The sequence below is a fragment of the Cygnus atratus genome, chromosome 5 (assembly GCF_013377495.2).
Source record: "Cygnus atratus isolate AKBS03 ecotype Queensland, Australia chromosome 5, CAtr_DNAZoo_HiC_assembly, whole genome shotgun sequence".
In the NCBI taxonomy this organism is placed as follows: Eukaryota; Metazoa; Chordata; class Aves; order Anseriformes; family Anatidae; genus Cygnus; species Cygnus atratus.
Window position 1 is genome coordinate 46,217,393 of NC_066366.1, and position 24,419 is coordinate 46,241,811.

The following is a 24,419-nucleotide window of genomic DNA, read 5'->3' on the forward strand; positions in this document are numbered from 1 at the left end:
TAATGTAGCAAAAAGGGTATAATTCATCTATAGTGTTTGGTTATGTACTTTTTGCAGCTCTTTTCTAATTGTTTTATTTATTTATTTATTTATTTATTTATTCACTTTTTCATTATAGTCTTGTCAGTGAGGGATGTGTGATCATTCCCTGACTGTCTGACCTAGAATATCACTAGGTGATTCAACAATATTTACTCCTAAAGGATTTTTAAAGCAACTTTAAAGATAGAAGCATTTTATAAAAATTCATTTTTGAAGTAGAAGAGAAATTTATTAAAATCACCTGAGATACTCATAAGGGTTTAATTACCTATTTGGTCACCATTTCAATTACACTGCTATTGAGCATCAGGCAAACAGGTTGAATGTATATTTTATTGGATAAATATACTTTGCAAATGAAATCAGAGGAAATCCTGGAGTAACTGAATAGTCATCAGAATATTATACTTCTTTGTTCTCAGATATATAAAAACTTATGAGTGGGTATGAGTGGGATTTAGAAATGTGAACAGCACTGTACTTAATCTGCTCCTGTAGAAGGTATTGGGTGTTTTAATACTGATAATATTGATTTCAGGGCAATCAGAGACCTACACTTCATCCTTTTTTTTTTTTTTTTTTTTTTTTTTTGTGCATGTGTGTCAAATCTCATATTATATGGAGTGCTGCTTCGATATCCTGTCACTTGATGCAATATCTGTTCAGCAAGAGTTATTAAAATATAAATATATATTTAAATTAAAACCTCTTTGATGTTAGATGTAGATTTTAGCTGTCCTAGTATCTAATAGCTCATAAAAGTGCAGGGCAGTTGATGTTTAGAAACAATACAGTTATGTTCATCTGGCATTGCACTTCTGATAGTGGACTTCACAACATGTGAAGACAATAGCAATCCTGATTTTGAACTTGTGCACAGAAGTTTTAACAATGGTCCTGCTGCCTTGGATCGGTTGTGTTTAATGGATTCTGACGATGTGAACAAATCCAAAGATGCATGAGTTATTTATATATGGACACTGCCAACCTGTCCTTCACCTGATCTTCCCCAAAACAGCATGCATGCATAATTTCTGCCTTTCCTGGATCTCAAGATGTTTAAAGTATATTTTGAACTAAATTTGTGGGTGGTTCAGTCAAGAGCTTCATGTCCAGAGCAACTCCAGGATACATACATACATACGTATATATACATATAATTTATATATAAATAATACAAATATGAAAAGAGATACCTTAAAACCAGGAGGAGTGTAAAAGATGTATTGTAATTTTTCAGTATGTTATAGCTGGTATTTCTGGATATTTTGATAATAAAAAAACTATAAATTGGCTCAAAATCAAATCCATGGACATTAGATCCATGGACATTAGATACATTCGGAATTTGGAATATGAGTATTATAAACATATTTCATTTCAGAATTAACTAAGAGAAATCAAAGCTCTAGACTGATAAGTTTCTTACTGGTCAGTGTTTAGTAAACAAACCCCATTTTCATCACAAAAAAAAAAAAAAAAATGATTTCTGGTAAAGATGAGTAGAAAGAAACTGAGAACAGGTTAAGAAAAGCATCGAAGTCACACTTTGAATAAATAAGAAACACAATTCAAAGATTCACAAGACCATTCCTCTGTTCTAATCAAGAGAGAGATGAAGGCTGTCTCCATGTCTCAGTTATTATTACTATACATTCTGATGGTTCTGAAGGGTTGTTCTATGTACGTCTTTCAGATTCAACACACATTTCATGTCTGATATGAATACATTAACAGTCACTTGTCTAAGTAAGGCAACTCATTTACACACAGCCAGGAGGTTTAAAAGTGGTTGAGCAATTCAAATGTGTCATTTTGTAGCACATCATGCTACAAAGTGCAACCAACTGGGAAACCCAGAGAGCAGCAGTGAAGAGATAAAAGGCCTGGCCAGAAGGAATTCTACCAGGCTGCCAGCTCAGGTGCAACCACAGCATGGAGCAGCTAAAACAAGTTTCATCATTAGAATGTGGGGAGGGTATACAGAAAGTGGAGAAGTGAAATGTGAGTACTCTTGAGTATATTTTTTCACTGTGCCAACCATGCAGGGCCAGGAAAAAGGGGGAAAAAAAAAAAAAAAGAAAACAAAAAAAAAAAAAAAAGAGATTTATCACTGGAAAAGTAATTCCTTAAGCTTCACTGTCAATAACAGTGAATGAAGCATTAAGTATACTTCAACTCTCAGAAGCAGCTATCTTTTTTCAGCTGCTTTTACACAGTACCAAAAGTGACATTATATATGAGGGAGGACAGGTAGCTGGAAGAATATCAGAGAACCTTGATGTCAGGGAAGCAAAATCCATCCTTGTGTTTCCCCAGTACACATGTGGAGTCCACATTTTTGTAAAATGCTTGATACTGCAAATTCCTACAAGTCAGTCTTGCAGATGGGAGATATGGGATAGAAAATAACCAGACAGGAACAGAAAAAACAGCTTTCCTTTCCCTAACACTTTAACATTTCAGGAAAGAAGATTAGTAGGTTGTTCAGAAGAATCCACATGTATCAGTCTTATCTTTCTTTCTTTCTTTCTTTCCTTCTTTCTTTCTTTCTTTCTTTCTCTCTCTCTCTCTCTCTTCCTTCCTTCCTTTCTTCCCTCTTTCTCTCTCTCTATTTCCCTCATTCTCTCTCTCTCTCTTTCTTTCTTTCTGTCTGTTTTCTGAGAGTTCTTTGTCTTTGCTTTCTGCTTTTCAGATAGGATATCTTGTACAGCTTCCTATTCGCTATATTAGAATCTCAGAAGATATATTGTTTCTAGATCAGTAATTATTTGATTTCTTTTCTTCTTCCTGAAATTGGAAGAAATAAATACATTTTCTTTCTGCATATGGTTATCCTCCAAGAACAGTATTACAAATACTTTGCTTGCTAAACTGATAAAGTGCTTAAGATTAAATGTAATATAGTAAAAATATTATATCTTAGCATTAGTATAAAAGAAATATTAGAATGGAAGGATTCCATGACGTCAAATACTCTACTTCTCTTAAATGAGGCAGGATCAATTATTTCTACATTACTTTTTGCCACATTTTATTAGTTTATTAGTCTATGGTATATATGCTAAATATGTTTGCTATACTATATATATGCAATATATACTATATATATTTTCCTGAAAGATTGTGTTTTCTAAACTGTTCTTTTCTGAATGTTTCTATATTTTAGCCTCAAGAGAAAAGCTGGAAAGAATACTGTACCTGCTGTCTCACTTGGGCTGAAAAGAGAAAGTTGTGATAGACTGGCTTACTACAAATTCACCCCTCTTTCGTAGAGTGAAATTTGTGTTTGATTAATTAATTTTACAAAAGCATCATTACACTGATTTTTTTTTATCTTCTCTAGTTTTTTTTTTTTTTTGGTGCATCATCTCTAGCTTATGTTTGTTTTATTTAATTTTACAAAAGCACGCTTCCATTGACACATTTTTCATTTTTTGTGTATCTTGTTTAACTTCCATTTACTTTTTGCTAATGCCTAGCCATATTTCCCCATCAACATATTCCATTTTTAAGATATTCTTTCTTATAAGGTTGTTTGATTGTTTTTTTCCTCATTGTAGTTCCCTTCTAATAATTCTCATTGAATTTCCTCTTCTGTGTTTTAGACTTATTTATCATTTTATTGCTTTTTGGTGATTCAGTGTCTGAATCTCACAATGCAAATTTTAGGTGAAACTTATTCTGTTAATTAAATTATTGAATATTATCAAATACAGAGAAGGCCTTTGCAACACACCAATAAAAACAGCCATTTTTATGGTCCCATAAGACCTCGAGAATAAATTTAATCATAGCCATTGCTTAATGTATCTAGCCTGTTTATGTTTTATTTACGCTACTATTTATCTATTGCTTCTATCACTTTGTGGATGGGACGTCATGGTTTTGCTGGGAGAGAGTTAATTGTCTTTGTAGAGGCTCATATGATGCTGTGTTTTGGACTTTTGGTGTAAATAGCAGTTATAATATACCGACATTTTTAGCTGTTGCAGAGCAGTGCTTACACAGAGCCAAGGACTTTTCTGCTTCTCATGCTCCCCTGTCAGTGAGGAGACTGGGGGTGCACCAGGAGCTGGGAGAGGACACAGCCCGGACAGCTGACCCAGACTGATCAGCAGGATATCCCATACCATATGGCACCATGATCAGCAATAATACTGGGGTAAAGGAGGAAGGAGGGGATGTTCGGAGTGATGGCATTTATCTTCCCAAGAAATCATTCCATGTGGTGAACTCTGCTTTCCCCGGGCTCATGGTTAAACACCTACCTGAATGTTCACAGGAATTCAAATGAATTTGAAGGAATTCACAAGGAATGTGAATGAATTCCTTGGTTTGCTTGGTTTGCTTTTTCTGCTTGTTAAGCTTTTTTTCCGTTTGAAACTTCTTCTCTCTTGTATTAATAGTGAGTTACTGTGCTCTTAATCTGTGTAATACTGGTCTGTATCCTTTTTTATTTGCTCAGGGATATATTTCCACTTTTCTATTTTCCATACTGTTTGTTTGTTTGTTTTTCCACCATTTAATTAATTTACTGGTGTTTAGGGATTGCTTAGTGTGTCATATTTATCTAATTTTCATCTTTCATTTTCATCTATCTTTCACCCTGATGTGTAAAGGATAGGACAAGAGAGGAGAGGAGAGGAGAGGAGAGGAGAGGAGATTAAAATGAAAAATCAAATAATCTTATCCTAAGAATAATTCAGATATCTCTATTTTCATTGCTCATTTTGGATTTTTTAAGATTTTTTTTTTATTTTGCAAATAAAAATTTGTTACACATAGGTATTTCTATTAAAATATTTCATTTTGGTCATAACTTTATGGAACTGTTTCAGAAAGTGTAATCAAATCTATTTGTTTCCTAAAAGCACAAAACGTTAGCACAACTGTCAGTGTTTTTGTATCCTGCATTGTCTTTCAACATGTTGTCTCTGCACCCTAATTTAAATATAACTCAATATAGCCTTTGCACACAAAATTTATAGAGATATTTTATAGCATTAGAAGCACTAAAAACTAAATGCAGTTTGAGGGAAAAGCAACAATGACATATATTTGTTGTTTATTTATACATTATAAAGATCTTTTCTAAAACAAGATGATATAACTGAGCTGGTAGAAAGGGACCTTACCAGGAGCTTATAGCTTGCAGGCCTCTCTTCTATTTTTTCCTTTTTAATGGACTATTGAAGATGTAGCATACAAAGTTATCTCAATAAATTCTATCTGTTAAGAAAACCTGCAGGAATGGTGTCAAGCTGGTAGGCAGGGGAGGTTTAGGCAAGACATCAGGAAGAGGCTCTTCACTGAGAGGGCTGTCGCACGCTGGTACATGGCTCTTTAGGGAAGTAGTCACTGCAGCAAGCCTGTTGGAGTTTAAGAAGCATTTGAACTGTGCATTTAGTCACATGATCTAAAATTTAAGCAGTTAGTTTTGTAAAATTGCATGAAGTTTCTTATACACCAGAAACATGAATCTGAATAATTTATTTATTTAAATTTTTGATGACTTAAAAATTTCGTATTTGTGAGAGCCTGGTGTTTTTTGTTTGTTTTGTTTCATTTTCCTTTTTCTTTTTAAACAATATTAGATATGTCTCTCTAAACAATGACTTAACTTTTTTTTTTTTTTTTTCCTAGCTTATATAGGGGAAAAGAATTCATATTGAGACAGAATATCTTCTTTTTAAAATATGCCAATAACTTAGGACCCTTAAGCTGCCCCAGATTCTTCTACAGTTGCTGTTGTGGTGTTGTCATCAGGAGACGGTACACCCTTGGATGGTTCTGGGTCAGCCAGGCTCTCCAAAGGTTATCTTTGAGGCACAATTTAGTTTTATCCCTGAGAGGCTACAGGGCAGTGCTGTCTGAGGAGTTAATATTCCTTATGTCAGGAAATTTAAAACTACACTGCTGGTGAAGTTCAAGAGGAAAGTTTTGTCCCTTTTTCTAGAGTTCACAAACTCAGAGGTGTGGATAGGCTACTTGGCCCCATTTTTAGTCTGGTCTCACCTGAAAGCCTGTAAGCCATTGTGGTAAGTAAGAACAGTTAGCAGGGATTCAGCAGTGGAATTCACTTGCAAAAAAATTCCTTAGGGCCAATGTCTGCGTCCACTGATAGGAATATGACCTCAGAGTACTTACGTGTGTATTAAGTGAGCTTCTGGGAACTGGTATAAGTCATATGGGAGGCCAATTCTCTGGTCAGACAATCACCACAATTTTCCGCTTCTGGACAAAGAATTTGGATAACGTCCTGAAGAACCATTGTCACCTGGCAATCAACTAAGTGAGAGGGTCAGAAGCAGCTGTGACTGTAATATGCAGTGAATGATTCTGGTTACTCAGGAAAGAATGCCTCATGAGATACTCCCTCCAAAGTGGAAACTAAGATAGGAACTAAGATCATTCTCCCATCCTAAGAGAATCATAGTTTCTCCCACATCTTGTCTTCCATCTTCTCCATATACCCAAGGAGGATAGCAGAAAGCGAGTAAAAAACAAACATTTAATCATCAGGATATGCCTTTAGAGATTTTGGGGAAGGCAAGATTCTGCTGAAATAAAACAGATCTCAAGGATCTTTTATGATTTGGGGCAGGTGGATAAGAATTATTAATTACTTTAAAGAGCGGTCTAATCTACCCTGTTAATACATGAACAACAAACTTATTCTCTTTACACAGAGCTGGAAAAAAGTCCAAATTAAATAACACTTTATGTCATTATTAATGCTTTAATTAACATCTGATTTTACGTAATTTGTTTATTGTAAACAATATATTTTCTGTATAGTCAGTCTAGGGCACAGAACTACTGGTAAGGTTTTTTCGTAATGTGATATAATTTTCTGGTATTTTTTTTTTAAAGGGGAATAGCATATCTTGCATTGTTACTTTGATTATAGTATGTATCATCAATTCTGCTAGAGAAAAATAACGTTAATATTAAGGATTGAAAATATTAAGGATATGACTTAGAGGGTCATGATACAAATGATACAAATGATACAAACTTAAAATTACCGCACTTTTAGATAATGGTAGCTTTTTTTTTTTTTTTTTTTTGTGTGTGTGTGTGTGTGTGTGTATGCGTTTTGGTGTTTTGAATCTTCAAAATCCTAATTTTTAGTGATTCCCTCCTCCCCCCTCAAAAAAAAAGGGGGGTGGGGGGTGGGGGTGGGTGGGGGAGGGGAAATATACCTTATTGCAAAATCCAAAAGTGTAAAGAAAAACATCAGATCATCAGATTCATTTTAAGCTCTAAATAACAAGGAGCACTGCAATGACCCTGTGGCCAAGAATTTTTTCTTACCTCACTTGTATTGCTACGAAGACATTTTCAGGGTTGTCAATTAGGCCACAGACGTACTACATGTCAGTGTCATATTTCAGTTTTCACTCTCCTAACCACCATTTCTCAGTCACCTAGAGAAGGTGAACCATGTCTTTATTGTTTGTGAAGAAGGATAACCCTTAGACAGACTCTTATCACAAATTCTTTCAAGCAAGTAAAGTTAGTGGAAAATTGGTCTAAAATTAGCATTATGAATCCTCAATTACTTCTGTGGAAGTAATTTTGTAGAGCACAAAAACAAACAAGATTTTTTATTTTCAACATATACAAATAACTCTTTTTGCCCTTAATTGTCCACATAAAAAAAAAAAATCAAATTATTATTACATTTTGAAATTAAATTAACTAGCTCTTATCCCTTTCATTAATTCAGCTCATATTCCTCATTAAATTGGAATTGCTTTATCTAAAAGTATCAAGGGTGTCATCTGACCACAATTAGGTAGAAGCCAGAGTATCCCTGTGATCACAGACTTCCTGATATCAGTGGTATGCTGTCTCAGTCTCACAGTAGGATCAGCTCCTAGAGCAGCCCACATGTACTATGAGCATGTGTACTTACAGAAGTGTTACTTTTATGATAAGGTAACCAGAAAATAAGTTATTGCTTTTGAATGTTCTGAAGTTGAAGAATCATTCTGGAAAGAAAAAGTCTGGCCAACACCTAGCACAATTAAAGAAAAGGTTCTCCATATAGAAAACTGTATCAATAAATACCTCAGAGCAAACAACAGACAAACCAATTTTCATTTCCAAACAGAAAATATAATGTTTAATCATTATTTAAATTATTAACAGATTTAAATTTAAATTATTAACTAGATGATATGACATGTTGCTGCTTTAAGAGAGAAAAGGAGCATGCAGGAGTAAGCCATTTTATTTTATTTTATTTTATTTTATTTTATTTTATTTTATTTTATTTTATTTTATTTTTTATGGTAATGCTCATAAGAGCATAAAAACTGAATGATGTTACGTTTAGTAGTAACTTGATAATGAATAACTTATTCTCTTGTTTTGTACCACAGACTCCTGAAACTTGTTTCATTACACATAAGCAAAGGAAAATGAAGTTTGTTCCAAAATTCCAGCATTTATTTATTTATTGACCCCCCACCCTCCCCGTTCCCCAGCTACACGGTTTAATCCGGTTGCAAAGCAAATAGTAAAAGTGACTAAATTCGTTGATCTAATTTATTCATCACTTTTAGTTCAGCTTGTTGTTCATGTTAGTGTGAGATTTATAAATGTGTCCTGCTAAGCATCTCTACAAGCAAGGGTAAACTGTCAGGAAGGCTTTATGTTGAATTCAAGGCAGCTAATAAAATTCCTCTTATCTTAACACCAGTTAACCTCACATCTTCATCTTCAACCAAAATCTTCAGGCTCCACCTTTTTCTAGGGTAGATGTTTCTATTTGCTGATATATTTTCTTTTAGAAGCCTGAACTGGTAAAGTACTTACTCTTGCCACCACCATATGTGCTTTTGGGGTAACTTAAAAAGATTATGTTTCGCAACTTCACATTTCTTTTCATTGTGAATTACCATGAGAAGCTGAGAAAACATAGTGCTGTAAGAGACTAGGGTGAAATCCTCTGCATCGGTAGCATTTGTATTTAATCCTGTTAAACATTATATAAAAGTTGTGTTTGCACTTTTCCCCTCCTGATTTTCTTTCTTACAAAAGTATTGTGATGTCCCTTGAACTCTACAGCAAAACAGAAGTAATTAAAAACAAAACAAAACGACAAGAAAAAAACCCACAACTTTTCTCATGGCTATACAGCTCTGAAAACAACAGAAACTATCAGCTTTCACTCAAATAGTTGAAATGAAACATTCTTTCAACCTGGGGTCAGTGCAGGCATACCAGTGCAATTCCATGCAAACCTCAGTCCAAAAAAGATTATTTCCATGATCTGACCAAATATTCCTCTGCCAGGAAAATTCATCATTACCAAGGTTAGATCTATGCCAAGTGTAAAGAACCACACATCGGAGCACAATGCGTAGTTATAGCAATCCTTGCACAAAAATGAATGATGAGAAAAAAGCCTTGCTAATACTACATACTGATTATGAAGGGCAATTTCCTTTTAAGATTCATGCATGGTTTTAATTTGTTGTTGGTTTGTAGTAGGAGTAGAAGGAAGTTTGACAACACTCTTTCCCATGTAAATGAAAAACATGTTTCTGCTAATGGGTTTTTAGCTGGCTCTGCCTGCCTGTACAGTGCAGCAATCTCATATTCTTCGTTATGAGATGCATGTGTGTTCCAGTTTCTGCATTATGAATTTAGTGTGTGCAAGGCTTAAAAACTGGAAAATGCAGATGAAAGCATGCATCATTCAGTCTTTTAGTTAGTCATCAGTTTTTGCATAATAGGTTAGAATAGTGAGGCCAATCTTTTACTAAACCTCTAATCCAAGATTTTAAAAATCAAATTCTCTTTTATTTGGTATCTACAGTCTTTGTGTACTCACATAAGTTTAGTGAGTATTTACACCTTTGTAAATGTTATCATTAATTCTAAGAACACCTTCATCTTCATCTACACTTGTTTATAGCCATTATGTGCTAAATCTGTGGGAAGAAATAGTACCTGAAGGCCAGAACCTGTCTGATGACAGCACCAGGATTTTACTCCTCACCATCCATGGAACAAATTTAGATTGTGGATTGAGTCCTGTTCTGCCAAGATATCTTCTATTTTATCATCATTCCTACATGATCATTGTTTTTTTTCTATTTTTTTCACCTTCAAATAAATGTTATTTTATCCTTCCTAGTGCATTTGTCAGTGCATTTTTCCAGCACACAATAGACTTCCACCTATCACTCATTTGTATGTTTCTGTCTAGGTTACTAATGCCTACAATATATTTTTCTGGAGTTAAGAGAAAATGGCATTCTTTCTGAATGCCTCTAACAAACAGTAATGAATTGCATGCCTCACTTAACTATAACACTTCTCTTGTGTTATAAGTGAATACATTTTTTGGTAAAATTATCTCTTAGTGGAATCAGAATTCCATAATCCCTTCCCTTCCTTTCTCTTCCCTCCCCTCCCCTCCCCTGCCCCTGCCCCTGCCCCTGCCCCTGCCCCTTCCCCTTCCCCTTCTTCCTCTTCTTTTTTTCTATCTAAAAACAATGAGGAAGTGTCGTTCCAGATAAGGTGTCAGTTAGAAGTAAGCCAGGGAAAGAGACGATCAGTAAACACAAAATTCCATAAGCTACTCTTGTAACTTCTTGGTTCAAAAGAGAAGGAAATTATGTGAGATGATTTGCTTTCACACAGGATCCACAGTCCAAATCCTGGCTATTTCAGATAGTCCTGATTTTGAATTATTTATTTTGGGAAATGAAGGAAGGAAGGAAGGAAGGAAGGAAGGAAGGAAGGAAGGAAGGAAGGAAGGAAGGATAAAATTGTTTAACAATCTATTTCTTCCAAAATCCTTTAGAAATCTAAAAAGAATTTGGTTTGAGTCTGCTTTTGCTTTTCAAAAACAAACTCTCTATCTAAATAACTTTGAAAGTACCTTTATTTCAGATTTTCTAGAAAAGAAAAAAAAAACTACAACTGTAAACCTCCCTCCTTTCACACCCAACCATTGCATTGTCAGAAATCATTAAAGTATATATTTTATTTTTCTGTTTTTCTCTGAGGAAAGTAAGATCACTTGGGACAAGATCACCTTTTCCTTCATTTATCAGTTAGTCTAATAAAATATGTTACTACTTTCCTGAAGATATTGATCTCCCTAAATAACAATGGAAAAACAACTACTGTGCTTTCCCTTTTATTTAATATGACACAAATTTATAAGGACTAAATAATGTTACTGTTCCTTTTATAATCATTTAAAAAATTACTCAAGAAAATTCTTGGCTCTACATTCAGGAGAGGTTCTGGCTGAAATTAAACATCATGAAGGGCATTGAAGGCATCTTAATGACCAGGGAAGCCTGAAAGTGGGGGAGAGTTATGAATTTCTCAGTCAACTGCAAACTATCCAAACAGCCAGGCAGTGTGTCCCACCACTTGCCAAATACACACAGCAGCATATGCAGCTTATCTCCACTGCGTACGGAGCAGTCTGTGAGCCAAATGGTTGATATAGTGTAAGATGGAAGAGGACCATTGGGAAAGGCACAAAACTACAGTTGAACAGTTTTTTTTTTTTTTTTTTTCTTCTGCTGACTGCATTCCTTCCGTCTGTTGTTGTTTCTGGCTTTTAATTTTATATATAGTTGCATTAACATCTGCTGAGATAATAATTGGTCTATCTCCAGACAGTTATTCTGGGATGATATCTTCTGTTTCTGAACAGTTGACTTGCAACTATATTTTTTATGGGGGAATGTGAAGAATGGCAAGCTACCAACTTAGTAACATATATTTCAGTCCAAGCTCTGATTTTTGTCATTATTGGTATAATTGCTGAAGGAAACAAGGGTTCAAATTACACACAGCTTATTATAGAGAGTTAAACCACCACTTGCTCTGGTCTATTATCTTTCTCATTTTGCTTGAGGCTGTGATGCAAAGAAGTCTTACATTAGATTAGCTAGACATGCCTATGTATATATGTGTTCTCCCTCTAGAAGAAAACTGACAGATAGTGAGACTCAGTTTTTTTGTTACTGAGCATATGCATTCCCTCAGTCTTCTTTTGTTATTTTTCATAATGTGTCTGTACTTTCTATGAAGAACATATTTATATTTCCACAATACAGCTAATACAAAGAATATTATTCAGGGGGAGAAAGTTGAAATTAAGTTTCATTTAAAAGATACAGACTATACAGCTTTGTATTCCTCCTGCTTAACTTTGTCTATTTACAAGTTTGTTTCATTATCTATTCCAGAACTCTAGGTGCTGTAAATAGGGGCTGGAAACAGAAGAAGAAGAAAAAAATTATATATAAAAAAAATAAAAACAAAAAACATAAAGAGCAAATTGTTTCAATTAATTACTTCTTTTTAAAACTAGATGAATTTTCCTTTGGATGGAGATCTTTCAACAGTACAGGAAACTATAATGTTTTCTTAGACTAGATACCTATACTTTAGATAGTTCAGATTAAAAGATAATTTTATTTAAGAAAACTGAATACTTCTCACTCATGAACAAAATGGGAAATGACAAGGCAAGTTTTCCATGTCCTGACCTGCTAGATTTTAGAAAGAGTTCCTCTAAAATTGAAATGGAAATTTAGTCTGTATTCCTATCTTTTTGCAAAACAGGTGATATTTCCTGACCACGTATGAAAAGTACCACTTGCAGCTCTGGATGCAGTGGTCTAGACAGATGTTGATATTGAATGCAGATACCTGCAACTCATTTTCTACCAAGCAACATTAAATGATATCAGCCTTCTCTTTTCTACCAATTTGACTTTGAAACAGGCATCTGATGTAAAAGTATTAATATTTAGTAGGGGGATGGTTGGACCAGATGATCTCGAAGGTCTCTTCCTACCTTAATGATTCTATGATTCTATGATACTCCAGTATTAAGTTATTGGGCCTTCCTGTGCCTCAGCCCCATCACTTATTTACTTATTCATTGTGGATGCCAAATCAGACGGAGTTATGTCCCTGGATATTTGTAAAATATGTTATCAACTATTAAAGGAATTTCTAACTTGAAAACAAAAACAGGTATTAATTGAACTCCTGGGAGATGAGTGCTAACCTCCCCCATCTGCTGTTAGCAAGAACCTTTGCACGCCATACGCTGCCAAGTTCATTCAGACAAGATATGAGCTTTCTAAACAGTAGTTGTAATGACAAGGTCATTAAAATCCATGGACTCTACCTATGAGGACGTGATAAAATCTGGCCTTTAATTTTCCGTGGAGAGTTTTGAATCCTGACTAAATTCCAGAGCAGCAGTTGTTGGCTGCAGAGAATTTTTGAGTCATCTACCTGGATCAAGAGCAGGCTTTAAAGTCTTTCCCTTCTTATGGGTGGTGAATTTTTGAGATAGAAGCTTCATCTCCTAGAAGGCAAGGTTACATGTTCAAATTTTGCTTTCAAGGCTTCAAATTTTATTTTTGTGCACTTGCTATGATTTACGTTTTGTAAAACACTTGAAGTAAAAGGATGGGATTAGTTTGTCTGCAACATGAACAGACGACAAGCAATGATACACAGATACAAGTTAAAACAATGAGAAGAGACTACTGTGACTTCTAAAGAAATTAAACTCTTACATGGAATATTTATATCTGTGGAAGCTTACTAAAACATATTACCATTTAAGAAAAAAGAATATCACACAGTCTCAATGGCATAAATATAAGTGAAATTATATAAATATAACTTCTCTGAACACAACAATGTCCTGTGGCATTTGACCTATCAACAAAAAGGGGAAAAGGTAGTTTAAATAAGTGATCAAATCCCTTAAAGACAGCATTGAGCAGCGGGGATAGGGAAACCTTTTTCTGAAGGATTTACTACCTGGCTGTAAAACATGAGTATGCAGATATTACTTCCATTATTCTTCTAATCTAATTTCTCATCTTCTTGGGCATATGAAAAGATAGCTATCTGTTGAAAGAGAGTCTTTTACCTTGACCCACAGAGTTATTATTATTGATCTTTTTTTTTTTTTTCCACCTAATGTTTTCTTGCTACTTCAAATTTTATACACCTCCTGATCAGATTCCAAGTCTAATTAAGAAAAAGGTCTGGTACAACATGAAAGATATTACAATATTTACATCTTACTGCAAGGAAAGGAAACAAAAAAAAATAAATAAATCGATCTGAAGTAGAGAAAAGAAGATTAATCAAAAAGTACATGAAAAGCTACCATCTGAAATTAAAGTCTAATTTGTAGAAAGTGTTAAATAAAACCATTAAGTAAAGTGTTTAAGTATTAAATAAAACCAAGTATTTCTTTGAAGAGAACTTTCATTTACTTGAAAACTTTTATTCACTTTTATATGTAAAATATTTACAGGCATGTTCATACCAGAAACATTTGATCTATAAAATAGAATTTCTGTGTGCATTTGGAGATCATTTAGCCATGGAACAAAAACCATATTACTGGGGTGACACAGTTCTCTGTTCTAACAGTGAGACACCACAAACAATATTTAAATCATTTATGGGCAAAACAAAAGTTGAAATTTGTTTTTACAAAGTTTTGACATAAAGTTATGAATGATGAAGTAACTCACTCTGATCAAAGGTAGATAAAGATCATCCAAGATGCTTTAAAATTATGCTTATGATTAAGGAAAATATAGTAATAACTGCAGAAGTAAGGTATAAAACAAACTGGCAATTTTAATTCCTGAGATCCAATCTCCCACTAAAAGGATACAGGTAGGATCTCCCTGGATACTGCATTCAGAATACTTGCAAATTCTTATATGAATCAAGGTCTATCTTGAAAATAGCTTGCTTATTTTATACCATTCCCTTATTAGAAAACTGTTTAGAACATCACCACAGAGACAGTTTTCAGTCTAAATATATTCATGGACAGTATTATTCATTTCTTTACTTCCTAACATTGCTTGCTAGAGCTGTTTCTCACGGGACCAACAATATGAACTCTAGTCTTCATTTTACAAGAAAAAAAAAGTTTTTAAAAAGTTTGTGTAAAGAAAGCTGTCTTACATCTGCAATCTACTTCAAGAGAAAGTTGGAATGCTTGGAGTTGCATCCAAGCATTCATTAGCCTCCCTCAGCTGAATGGTTAAACAAAAGCCAGGCAGGGATGGGCTGATTATACCAAATGCACTGTTGCTATCACATGATTGAGACCATACACACCATAATTAGACTGCAGCATGGGAGACTAATGTCCCCTTACCTGTCTCTATAAATCCATGACTTGTCACTTCCACCACTGACAAAATAGTATAGTTCTATAACTTGTTAAACTCCTGACCTTTCTTAAGGATGTCAAAGTACCTTTGTGATGTCCACACCATTTAGAATGAACAGAAGTAGGCTCATCAATCAGCTTAAATAGACCATGCAACAGCCTCAGGTTAGTAATGTCACCCACCAAAGAGTCTTGACTTAGAAATTATGTGATCAATCTACTGCCCAATCCCTTGAGAGTTCCTTTGAAAAATATGGCACTTATGCATTAAAAAAAAAAAAAAAAAAAAAAAAAAAAAAAAAAATAGTTCAATAGTTCTGAATATTTCTTTCATTAATGCATACAGTCTGAAGAACTGAGAGAAGTTAGAGGATGAGAGTAACAATGAAAAGAATGAAAAGTGACCCTGATAATTTCCCTTTCCATCAGGAGGAGCTAAAATACTTAAAATATTTAGCTCAACTTCTGGGCTCATGGAACGCTGCATTTCATAGAACTTCTTTGGCAGGACAAACTGGCACTTGTGTGAGTGCCAACTATTGCTCAGTCTTTGTTGTCATTTAATCCCAGCAGGCAGTCCCAGTACTGCACAGCCACTCACTCACTCTCCCCAGGTGGGAGAGAAACAGAAAGGTAAATGTGCGAGAACTCATGGGTTGAGGAAAGGACATTTTACTAGGTAAAGCAAAAGCCACATGTACAAACAAAGCAAACCAAGGAATTCATTCACTACTTCTCATCAGGCAGGTGTTTAACCATGAGCCCCAGGAAAGCAGGGCTCATCATGCATAACAGTTTCCTGGGAAGAAAAATACCATCACTCCAAATGCCAACCCCCTACCCCCCACCCCATCCCCACCCCCTTCCTCCTTCTTTACCCCAGGTTTTATTGCTGAGCATAGCACCATGTGGTATGCAATATCTCTTCAGTCTGCATGACCTGTCCTGGCTGTGTTCTCTCCCAGCTTCTTGTGCACCCCCAGCCTCCCTGCTGGCAGGACAGCATAAGTAGAAAAGTCCTTGTCTCTGTGTAAGCACTGTTGTACAAGAACTGAAAACGTTGATTTGTCATCACCACTATTTCTATCAAAAACCCCAAACAAGCCATCATACAAGCCTCTACACAAAAAATTATCTCTACCTCAGCCAAAACCATTCCAAATACCCAGGCAGTTAATTAAAGATAACAAAATCAAGTGCTATTGTATATTCCTTTGACTGGGGTCACAACGATCTCACATTAGGGTCACATTAGATCACAATGATATCACATAATCAAAACTGAATATTCTTTTGAAAGTTCCTTTTTATATGAAGTTTGCATCTATTCAGTGTTCATAAATGAAAATAGCTTTCTGAAGTGATTTAGTGTACGTAAACGAATACAGTCTTTAGCTTCTTTTCCCCTTTAAAATAGTATGGGGTTTTGGCATTAAAATTGTTCACCTATATAACATAAAACTGAATCTAAAGTGAGAAATTATGAAAACTTTTTTTTAATGTATTCTATTATTCTATTATTCTATTATTCTGTTATTCTATTAAGTAAGCATTCACATTAGTGAAACATGTTCCAATAATATTCTGCTGTTTATCATCTTCCACTCTTATTTATGGAAAAATAACAATTTCCTCTTAGTCATTCAGTTTCAAATGTTTTGACAATGAAAAAAAAATACATTTTTGCTTTATTTTTTATTTTCAGAAAGAGTCAGTATCCATATTCTATTAAACTGAGATTGGCCAGAGAAGTCATATAGTCTTATTTCTTTTCTGTGTTTTGATACATACAAGTCTTCTACTGTCACTACTTGGCTTCTGTGATTACTCCCTGACAGGGATCTGAAAGTTGTGTTCCAGAAGCATTGCAGCCAATACAATTCAAATTAAATAGAAAATGAAAGCCCAAAGGATGAGAGTATCACTAAAGAAAACCACTTAAAAACCTCTTTTGAGTAGTGAAAACTCTATAAAAGTAATGAATAGTGTAGGCCATGTAAGTGCTTGTAGACTTCAGTGTTAATGGAGCAGAGCAGGAGAAAGTAAAAATTTAACACACCTCTCCTAATAGTACAAGACACATAAGAAATGTCTCAGAAAGCAGTGAATAGTGAGTTACACTAGATATTTTTGCAAGAATTCATATTTCCATCATGAAAAATATTTTCTAGAAACAGAAGGAAAAATTGGTATATTCCAGAATAGCAACAAGAGAATCACTAGAGATTTAGGTTCATATTTCTCTCCTTATTAATATAGGGACAAATTTCAAGAGAAAGAAAAAGAAGCTGTCTCCTAAAGAACATTATTGTAACATTAGGCTTGTTAAGCTAGATAAGGCAAAGTTTTCAGAACAGTTATCCATTTCCAGGCTAGTGACTTAACTGTCAATTCTGGACTGGATTATGTTTTTCTATAAATCTTAGGGAAAAAAATCCATACCTTTCAGAATGGTCATGGAATTTCCTGCAAAGAAATGTGGCTTAGAGGAATCAACACTTTCTGACAACAAAATGTTGTCAATAAATTCCCAAAGAACTTTAGTTATTAGCTGATCTTTGTCAGCATGTGCTTGTGGAAGTCATAATCAGAGGAAATCACCAGAACAAGTTAAAGTAAGAAATAAAAATTTATACATGAAAACAGGATATGAAGGTGCACTATTAATGAAAATAAGGATATAATCTATTGATCAGTCCTCACGCTTCAGGATGTAAGACAAGCACCAGTCAAAGTTAGGAAGAAAAATTTTCCACTGATCTGTTTTGCTCAACTTGATTTGGTGGTCTTTTTTGTTATTTTTTTTAAAATTATTTTTATTTTATGTTTTCTGTCTGGTATTAGATCAACAGATTAATTCAGCCACTACACTTTTCCAGCATACATTTTTTCAGCATCTTTTGCAATGATAAAGCCTTGAGTTGATCATGATAGAAACATGGAACATAAAGGTGAGGACTGCACCTTTTATTACTGTGTTCTAACCAAGTTTTCTATATGGAGCATTATGTAGTTCACTTACCTGCTTTGGAAAGAGCACTCCACAAGGAGAGAAAATTGATGAACAAAAAGTAATATACATCTCACATTCACAAAAACATTTTCCAGAAACAAGTCTCAATTAAGCCAGAAAAAGACAGCCAAAACTGTGAGAGTGAAAATTGCATTTATAATTAATTTCTAGAAGTACCTAAGTTCAAAGAAACAAGAAAGTAAATAGCAATAAAGAGAAAACTTTGATACAAAACTAAAAAAAAAAAAAAAGTCTATATTTTTCTGTAGTTTGTATGGAAATTGCATATGTCTCAATGCCTGTACAGTCAGCTCTGCTCCTGGGAATATCGCACTGCACAGTGTTCCTCAGTCTCTTCACCCATCACTAAATACAGTTTGTCAAAGGAAAAGAAATAACAGTTTGCCTCCTTGAGGGCCCTGAAATGAAGGAGATGAATCTCTACACTTTTCCTTCTGTGTAGCAGTTTGTGCGCTGATTGGAGCAGACATGAGGAAATTAGACCAAATGGTGGTGTTAAATCCATTAGCAAAATGACATGCCTTTGTGAAGAAAAAAATAATTATAGAACTTTAACAGTTTGCATAAGGAAAAAATGTACAACCAGGACACTTAACTCCTTTGTGAGTTATTATTCTACAGAGTATTTGTTTAAAGTTTCACCATATGTAGAGACATAGAACACGCTACAGCTTGAGTTCTGAAGTTAACAGGCATACTCTTAAACCATTTTATAATTGGAATGTTAATTATTTGATAATAGAGCTGATTTAAGAGAAAAATCTATATTCTTTGACATGGATGTAATTACTTTGTGAGTGTAGTATCTCAAACATATAGCATGTAGTCAGCTTTCATCAGAATACATATTAAAGCACAGAAACTACTTCAACAGACTTCATCTGTGAAAGAACTTTAAAGAAAGACCAGAGCCTCTCAATACATATATTTCTAGAAGTACATAAGAAATGCTGAAAATCTATTTCTAGAATTATAATATATAGTTGTTGAGGTGAGAAGAGACTCATAAATGCTATAGATCGCCTGTTGTGGTTTAACCTCTGAAGGCAGCTAGGCCCTATGCAGCTGTTCATTCACTTCCCTAAAGTAAGATGGAGGAAATAATTGGAAAGGCAAAAGAGAAAACTCGTGGGTTAAGATAAGGACATTTTATTAGTTAAAGCAAAAGTTACATGTGCAAGCAAAACAAGGAATTCATTCTCTACTTCCCATCAGCAGGCGGATGTTTAGCCACTTCCAGGAAAGCAAGGCTTTCTATCAAGCGTAATGGTTATTTGGAAAGACAAATGCCCTAACTCCAAGCATCACTCTCTTCCTCCTCCTTTCCAGCTTTTATTGCTGATCATGACTTCATATGGTATAGGATATGTCTTTGGTCATTCTAGCTAAGCTATCCTGGCTGTGTCCCCTCCCACCTTCTGGTGCACCCCCAGCCTGCTCACCAGCAGGGCAGCACAAGAAGTAGAAAAGTCATCAAATCCATGAAAGCACTGCTCAGCAACAACTAAAACAGTGTGTTTTCACCGTTTTCATTAAAAATCCCAAACGCAGCATCATACAAGCCTCTATGTAGAAAAATAACTGTCCCAGACAGAACAAGTACATTGCCTTACACTGGCCTATCTTCTCCAGAGCAAGAAATGTTCAATGCTTCAGAGCAGCAGCTGTAGTAAATATTATATCTAAATAAATTAAATTATTAAATCTAATCCTGACATTAGATTTGAAATGGTAACACTGAAGTCAAAGCAGTACAGATACTCTGTGGAGTATTGCATGGTTGGCAACCCTTCGTAAGTAGTTAGTCCCACCCTGGCTTCTTGCTCAGGTGTAAGTTGGTGCATACCCATGTTCTGTGGGTCCCTTGGGGAGGTTAGAAAAGCAGAAGGTGCCTCCACTATTCTTAAAAAAGGGTTAGTTCATTTTTGCAAGATAAAAGAATATTTCTTCATGACTGGCGGACCTTAGGACTGGTCCTCCTGGTCATCCACTTCTGTGATCACTCTTAGTCACCACACAGTCAGCTGAACAGCCCTATGTAAACAACACTATCGCAACACATTGCAGCATTGTTGTATGTGGTAAGTTGAGCGACTAGTGTGGAGAAGAGAACCATAGCTGCACTTGTCATTCTTGCAATGCAAACAGTAAGAATGAATTGCTGAAAAGCTCCTCAGGCTTAATGGAAGCCAAATCAAACTTTACAAGACACAGGTAAAGACAGGATATTTGCTGTTCTCTTATTTGGAGGCCTAGTAGCCTTCCTATTATTTATACTGATGGTGATGATGATGATGATGCCTGGCTACTTTAGTTAAAATTTTTGAGAGATTTGAGATTATTTTTAACAATTTCTCCATAAAATGTGCCTCCTACAGTTGTGCTATCTTTCTACCTCTCTGTCTTTCACTAACAATTTCATATCTTAACAATACGTCACAAGGAAATGGAGTTCCTACATATTTAGTGAAAATAGGCTACCTTATAAAAGAAGAGGCACTGCCTCTCTCACTGATGGAAAGTTCAGGTAAATTATGTTATTGGAAGATACCAGAGAATCCACATGGGAAAAAGATATAATGAAGGCCACAAAGGACACTCCTTAAGTTCAGATATTCTTGGAGCCACCTGCTATATGAGAGATTCTTGTTTGCAGTTATTTCACAGTGGTGTAGACAAAAGCAGAGGCATTATTTTTTGCAGGATTTCTGTAGAACTTGACACTTGATGGAACTACACTTTGAGGCAACTAACAGTGTAAATGATCTTATGAGCTCACCCCATGCTGTCTCAGTCTTGTTATGAGCAATTGCCATTAGAGGGAATAAGTTGATTGCTGAGGCTGAGTGCAATGTCGTGTAAAACATTCTTGCTATTATAATGTTGGTTTTGAGGTTGCAGTTTAAGTCTTTGGCAATGAGCCTGATGTGTTGCATAAACAAAAAGTAGAATTCCTAGAAAACACAGGATGTTTCCTGTCTGAATCAGCCAATCAATATACGAACAAAAATTTAGCAAGCAAAAGCTACCTGTCATCTACTGTACACTGCAATAGCTGACAGAATCTATGAAATAGCATAACTGACAAAAAAAAAAAAAAAAAGAGAGAGAGAAAAAAAAGAGGGGTTTCACACAATGAAAGAGGGGTGTTTAATTGTATTTACTATTTTCTAGTAGAAGGTATTATACAGTAGAGATGTGATCGTGCATAGAGACTGTGGAGAGGGTGATCTACACAGGCTGCCCTGGTTAATGCATCCACACCTAAAGCATGTAACAACTGATGCTGGGGAAAAAAAAAAAAATGCTTTCTGTAAAGAGGTAATTTCTTAGTAAGTTTTATAGCCTCTACCAAAGACTCTCCAAGACTGAATCTTCCAGGTGATTCTTTCAATTCAAAAATATACTTTCATATTTTCTAGCTCTCATACCTGTAGCAGCAAAGGGAGTAAGCATATTGCTTCTTTTTGCAGAGAGAGAGTATGATGATTTTGTTTTCCTATACAGGCACAGTTAATTTTACTACAGCAACTTATTGTTCCTTTGTCTGTTATGTGAAATATATTTAGAGGCTTGTTGTGCTCTACAAATCATCTGACTGAGAAGCTTTTATATACAAGAGATTAAGCTGTTGAGTCATGAATTATACTCCCTCGCTCATTTCTAGTGTGATATGATTTCCATTTTTATCCACAAAGTTCAGTTTGAGTTGGAAGAAGAAATGCAAAAATACATTTGAAAGGTGAGAGAGTGTCTTCTTTATGTCAAGCTAGACAGTGACCATATTGTTCAGAAGATAATAAAGAAATTACCACAGAAAGATTCAAAACCCCATGGCAATACCCTGGTGTATAGTGCCATATGATTCTCAGCTGAGACATTAGTACCAGCCGAGCCAGATTTGAAGCACAATCCGAGCATTTAGTGCATGCTGTTTTAAGTTAAGCATAGAGACCCATTAATATAAATATAAAAATAGCTTTTCCTTATCTATCATAAACCTTCCTGTCATAATCATACCAAAGAATCTTGTGGTAGTCCAGGGAATGTCCTGCAGAGGAAAAAGTGGATCGTACAATATTCAGCCTTCACTGAGGAGATGTTTTATTTTTATTTGACCAGGTAGGTGGCATGCCAGGCAGAAACATCAGTCTGAATTTCGCTCAGATCAAGTGAATCTCCAGACTATGAGAATTTTGTATAAGCAACACACATAAACATATGCACCACAAGACACAGAAGTATGCAGATGGCTACAATTTTCTTATTGTCTCAAATTGAATTTGAATATAGAATCAGCCAGCTGTATTATGATAGTTTTCCAGAGTTTGGAGATAATTTGTCAACTGACCTTCAAAGTTATCTTTAGACTTTCAGTTCTGCTTGCTATTAAGTAGAAAAAAATATGTAATAGTTTAAATGTAACAATTTTCCTTTTGAATAAATTTTAAGCTGCTTTGAATCAATGCATGGTTTCTGAAATAAGCCTTCATTTCTACAGTTATGTTTCTTTAATCCTCAGTGAAGATCCTTAAGTTCACACATATTTAATTATTAGAGGGAGCTGACTTACAGTGAGGTCAGCTGAAGCCAATTAATAGGACATTGTAAGGATAGATTGCACCATCATAGTCACCTCCTTGAGAAGTAGTATATTTGCCATCCCAGAGACAGTTCAAAGGCTCCCAGGAGAAGGAAATCTCTCACCAAGCTGGTACATCACCCTTGCCCTGAGCCCATTCATAATACACACAGCTTTCTGCACCTTTTCAGCATGTTTGACTTAAGAACAGCAAGATATTTGTCTCTTGCCAAAAAAAAAAAAAAAAAAAAAAAAAACTCTTTTAGATTTTCTATTTTCAGACTTTTCTTTAAAGTCATAAAATTTAGAAATCCAGTGACTTATTTCAGTGAGAGACACTAGGCTTTCCCATGAGCATTCCTAATGCTGTTTGAAAGGCTGGTGTTTTACAAGGTGGTCTCCTGTGACCTGTTACGAGGTTAAAGGTCACCACCTCGCTCTGTGTTTTGTGTATCTCTGTGTGTTCCAAAACAACTTTACTGTAGCTGCACAAATGATGTATTCAAAGAGAAGAAGGCTAAGGGAGTAGCAAGAAAATGAGTTTGCAACCTAAACAGTGGGCATAGGACTTGCTTTTTATGCCTGTGTTTGAAAAAGTCAGGCCTATGAGTGTCCGTGTATTTTCACTGGTTATTTCTCCATCCAGATCCTAGAAATGTTATTTAAGCATTCAGGACATTTTATGAATTTGAAAATATTTATGTAAACAAATGTTCTCATGAAAAAAAAAAAAAAAGAAAGAAAAAAGTTCAGTCTCAAAAAATCTGTGGATGCTTATTTGGGAAGACATAAATGTGTTTTTAGCATTTCATGACTTCATGGCAAATGGGATTGAATTCATATCTTGTTGTGTTTTAACCTGGCAGGCAGCTGAGCACCACACAGAAATTATCTCACTTTCCCCAATGGGTTGGGGAAGAGAATTGGAAAAAGGTAAAACTCATGGGTTAAGATCAAAACAGTTTAATAACTGAATCTACTGGATTAAAATATGTTTTGTAGTACTAGACAATTGAAACAGTCTACACAGGTTTATGCATTTCAGATTTGTCCCATGAAGTATCTAGTCTAATCCCTGGGGAATTCATTTTGTAGCTGTAGTCGATAGTGATCATATAAGCATAAGTCTTGGAAACAGACAGTCAGCTTAGTTGACCTAGCTAGCTGAAACCCAGGGATGAAGTCCACACTTCCATGCTCCTGCAATTGAACAGACTCTAGTATATTCATCTTTGCATTCAGTTTAAATGTGAAAATATAAGATGCTGATATCAAAGTCAAGTTGCATATAACTTTTTAATATACACTTGTGCAGAGTCTGGGTAGTTACCATAGTGAAACAGATGAGGTTTTAAAGCAATTCTTTACTCCAAGCTAACCACACAAGAAATATTTTTCATCTGAATTTCCATACTAAAATAGAATGAAAGGAAACAATCCCTGCAGATTTTGAAGAGCAATTTTTTCTTTTTCTTTCTTTACTTTACCTAAAATCTATCTTTCTCTGGTAATTCCTCTAGATGCAATTAGAAATGACAAGA

At 35.0% G+C, this 24,419-nt stretch overlaps 1 protein-coding gene and 1 long non-coding RNA gene across 7 annotated transcripts in view; one reads left to right on the forward strand and one right to left on the reverse strand.

The window, feature by feature from the left end:
• The window catches only part of FLRT2 (fibronectin leucine rich transmembrane protein 2), a 181,408-nt gene that overhangs the window by 120,779 nt on the left and 36,210 nt on the right, over nucleotides 1-24,419 (forward strand). The window contains exon 1 of one of the 6 annotated variants that reach the window (XR_004777589.2): nucleotides 19,866-20,510. The exons of the other annotated variants lie outside the window; for them this stretch is intronic. The gene's annotated coding sequence lies outside the window, so the exon portion shown is untranslated. Of the gene's footprint in view, nucleotides 1-19,865; nucleotides 20,511-24,419 lie in introns of those variants that run through there. 6 annotated transcript variants of the gene reach the window in all.
• Nucleotides 4,959-7,477, reverse strand: LOC118244596 (uncharacterized). Its single transcript, XR_004777597.2, has 3 exons — nucleotides 7,363-7,477; nucleotides 6,193-6,333; nucleotides 4,959-5,414 (listed from the first exon to the last, which is right to left on the reverse strand). It is a non-coding gene; the product is annotated as an uncharacterized LOC118244596 (long non-coding RNA).